Here is a 4,794-nt window from a genome sequence, read left to right as displayed (position 1 = left end):
GCTGGCAAAGGACAGGATTAATTGGACAGACAGGAAAAAAGCATTTGCCCTGCAGTGGGCGTAGTCAGGCTGATAGTGATGATGATTATGATGCTACCGAAGACCGAGCACTGAAGGAAGATGTTGTTAATGACTCATTTTAGAGCAGGTCGTGACGGAAACATCGAAGTAAGACATTGTTGTTTAACGGTCGCAGCCTAAAGTCTTATTATCAGGTGAGTGATTTGTCGAGATTCGTTGTTTTAGATGCGTATACTGAACATGTTTTTTTTTTTCAAATAATTTATTCAGCCTTGACGGAATCGATAACCAGAATTGCTAAGTTGGCCTTGTAAGTTTGGCGCCACGGGTGGACCGTAGCTCTCCGGCAGTGGTGCAGAAGGGTCGAGGCACATTCCAGCAGAGAGGCTACCTCTCTCTGCATAGCAGCGACAACGGGGCCGGCATTGCGGTGGATTTCCGTACGGAATGCACTGTCAAGGGCCAACAGAAAAGGGAAGGCGTTGAACTTAAAATACAACACTGAAACTTGAAACTCTTAACTGTACTTCCAAAGAAAAAAAATAAACGATTAATTTCCTTCAACTCCAGCGCTTATGTTTCAGGAGCTTTTCAAATGCTATACTGTGAGCCTAGGGTCGATCATTTTACGGCGTTCATGACTCAGCAAAAATCTAAGGCGTTTTAATTAAGATTCAGGTTTTAGTTTTCGACAATCACTGGAATGGACTTTTATTGGCTCACAGCACAGTTTATTCAAAGTAGTGAAATCGCCTTCAATATGGAAGCAGTTTTTATGATTCGTGAATATGTTCATTTTTCAGCCAATTTATGCATGTTGGTAGTATTCTCTGTAATATGCATATGCAAACGCACGAAATGCTATCGGTGGAGACGGAGTATCCTAGGGAGATATGCTACGTTCCTTATTGCTACCCGATGCGCTTTTCTACTTCGCAAGGGCTTAGCTACCTCAACTGTGCGTACAATCATTGCATCCGACGGCTGTTCTCTGCAGATCTATTGGCTCATCATGTTTAGCAGCACTCTACTCCAGCCTATGCAGCCCAGATATGGAAATTTTTTTTATTTCATCTATTTATTGCTATTTTCCTCAATAATTACAGAATAATTTTCTACTTACAACACACCAAGCACTTTTTGATCATACTATCTGTGCAGAGCCAACCCTTGGTGCTAACACTTCTTCTCCTAAATCGAGAATTGAGAAATGTAACAAAATTGAAAATGTGTGGACGTATTTGCTGGAAGCGTTTCCTGATTATACAATGACGGCAGGCTGATTTCGTGCCGTTACACCGGACTTTCTTAAAAAGATCACGCTCAGACGAGACGCAGTTAAGATCTCTAATAGAATCCCTAATAAGAGCCCTAATAGGACGAGCAAACGTGATCAATGACTTTTTTTGCCACGACTGAGATTTCCCATTCATTTTTTATCTCTATACGCATGGTGTATATCCGGCTGCAAGTGCTCTGGGGTAGCTTAATACGCCATGTTGAGAGTATGGCCAATATTTACGAATATTACTGGGTAGCCACCGTTATTCTTATTACTTTCCCAGATGTGGTCAATGGAGAATGCTACTTGAACCTGCTCGATGACGAATGCGGTCAGCGTGAACTCCAACTCTATGCCACAATATATGGCACTTCAAGAACTGCATGCTCCTGCATGCAGGGCATCTGATAGAAACTTCGTGCTGAGAGTTAAGCTTCAAGAGTGAAGAGAATTTTACGTTTAGTCCTATGTCGATAAGTTCACCACTCTATCCAAATGCTTGACCAGGGGCTCTAATCTATAAATATCCATTTATTTTAATTACACTTAACTCTTTGCTGCTACTTGCCGCTTCTATTGCCGTAGGGCATTTGTGCAGATGTCACGCTGGTATTGACGGAAGCATGCTCATGATACCAACTGCTTGCATAAATGCGTCTCGAGCCCTCGTCGCGTTCACCGACCGGCGCCGACGCCCACGTTTGACCCGCTGGTCGAGCTTTCAATTCAATCTCAGCTAAGAATCCGAGTTTTGCTTATTTCACCAAGTTGCACAGCGTAGTCTATGTGAGTCAGTCAGACTGGATGTGGCTGCACGAGACTGGCTAGGGGCGGCGATGTGACCAGACCGGCTGTGTCTGCGCTAAAACTTTTGGTTTTCTGTCAGCTGTTGCTTTCATAATATTGGCGTCATGGCCAAATTAAATGGAAAACGAAATGTATCCTTACATAATACGACCCCTCGTTCCTAATGAATATGTAGAATGCAGTAAGTGCCAATGGACTGCTTGCTTAGCAGCTAGGGTTCTTTGAAGAGCGACTTGTATGTGGAAAATACAAAGCAAAATATATTCCGCCTCGTGCATTTTCCTGCTATAATTGAAATATGTAGTGTGCTAGAGAATGACTTTTCATTTTCTCTTCAAGGGCAGAAAAATAAAAGGGGATCGTACGACTCTGAGGCATCGGTAATGCAGAGCCATGAGAGCGTCCATAGTGCCAGCCCTGAAATTAAAGCAGAGAAGCATCAGTGAGATACGGTAGTAAATATTTATATCAGAAGACGAGCAAGCTAACTACAGACACAAAAATTGAACTCCGTCTGTATTTACACTTTCATGCAAAAATAAATATCTGACACCAAATTTATCGGAATTTCAAGTGCATTCATGAATCCAAAGCTAGCTTGCCAGCTCCCAGGCACTATATCCCGCAAAATAATTAGCGGGCTATCACCGCGGCGCTTTAATCATCAACGGTGGTGAACTTGTACGTGTAGTCTTTTTTGTACACAGTGAAAAGGAAGATTGAAATTTGTCTTCCAATTTCCAAGTGTACGGTTCTTTTTACCTTAACGGCCGAAGTGGCATAGGCTGCTCATGGTCAGGCGCAGAACTCCGAGATGGTCTGCTTAGCGAAGTGCTTGCATGACTCCGAGCTGCCTCATCGAGGAGTCATAATTACAACCTGCAAACTGCTACAAAGGCTACAAACTGCTAGTACAACTGCAGGGACCTATGAAGGATAGACGGTATAATTTAAGAGGCGAAATTCTCTGTTAGGTGCAATCACAAGTTCCTCCCAGATATGAAGTCCAGTCGGCAAGCAGCTCAGCCGGTTTCTATGGGCAGTGATCGCCCGTTCAGCAACCTCCCAAAGCAGGTTCATAGCTGGGTGCGCAAATAATTGGCGCACTTCGGTAAATCCGTTACAATGCGGATGGCTTCACGGCTAAGCTACTCAAAGTTGTCTAAATGCTTTCTTGTTATGACATGAAATGGTAGTCATAGTATGCGGAAGCCAAGAAGGGCTGTAACTAGGTGGCTGATCCCTTCCTCCCGTCTACCCAACTGAAGACATGTTGCTCCGCTAGTAAGGCAAAGCAGCGGCTTCTGTTGGACCTTGCTTTTCTGACCCACGTTGTGGCTTTTCCGTCTTGGTCAAGATTTGCTCCCAGAATTCGCTTGCAATGTTAGCGTCTAATGAGCTGGCCAGACATGTATACGCTGATTAGACTTCAGTCGGTCCCGAATTCCTTTGCGGACCAATAAGAATCATGATATCAGGGAAAACATCTACTTAGAAACGGCAGTTTCCGCTGACACCGAGCGCGAGCCAGAAATAGTTAGGATAATAAGATTGGGTGGAGTGCAAAGTGCAGGTACCCTCATGTCCTGAATAGCCACTTACCAGTAACCCTCAAGAAGAATGTATAAAAGAGTTGTATGTTTCCAGTGCTGACCTATGAGTCAATGCTAACTAGAAGGCTTGAAATTAAGCTCAGTACAGCTCAGCGATGTATTGAAAGAAGTAATAGGTGTAACGCTCACAGACATGAAGAAGGAAGAAAAATAAGCTAATGAATTTCTGGTTGAAATCAAGACGATGAAATGGTCCTCCCCAAGGCATGCAATGCAGAGGGAAAATAACAGATGGCCCCTTAGGGTTACGGAATGGATTGAAAGAGAAGGCAAGAGTAGCGGGGGACGGCAGATAGATGGGCTGATGATGACGAGGAAGAGCTGCAAAGAAAAGCTGCATATTGTGATTTTAAGGCTCAAGACGAAACAGGTATCTCATTCAGCTTCTGCTGGAAATAATACTTGACTGAACTATTTGCCCAGTACCCAGAAACATACAGCCATACTAGTACCAATTTTACAAGTTCTTTCTTGCCATTTTGTCCTCTGGCGTTCTCGTTGATCTATTCTGAATTTGCCCCAGCAAGACACAGGTCCACACCTCGCAGCCATACCACAGTGCAGAAAGATGAGGATGTCCCAGATACCTTTGATATCATCGAAATATCACAAGCTCATAACTGTGGCCATGTTCACATCACTGTAAATAGCCCCTGACCTTCGAGAAATGGTGAAGATGGTAATCCGGAAATGTGCCTTTCTCGCAATTCATTATTTTTTGTGCACACGCTATCGACGCAGTTAAATGAGCCATAGAAATATTACAATCAACTATGCAGACACTTATGACAAATTTTGTTGGAGCCAGTTGCTTTAAAAGAGAATAAATCTCGTGAAGAACTGATTTATGAGGTTATTTGCAAACCTAAGTGCTGATGTCTTGTGCGTACACCGAGTGTCATGATTTTTCGAACACAGCATGTGAAAGGTGCCGCTGTCTAGCAAATATGTGAAAACACGTGGCTGAACCAGGCTTTCAAAGTGTTTAACCATGACCAGAAGACGGCGTTCGAAATAACCGCACACAAGTGAAGAAAGAGCGCTGCATTCCTGCCATTCCCGGTCGCCACT

This window comes from Amblyomma mixtum, chromosome 7 (genome assembly GCF_055824585.1).
Source record: "Amblyomma mixtum isolate Tamu chromosome 7, ASM5582458v1, whole genome shotgun sequence".
Lineage (NCBI taxonomy): Eukaryota > Metazoa > Arthropoda > Arachnida > Ixodida > Ixodidae > Amblyomma > Amblyomma mixtum.
The sequence above is the reverse complement of the archived record's forward strand: the minus strand, read 5'-3'. Positions refer to the sequence as shown.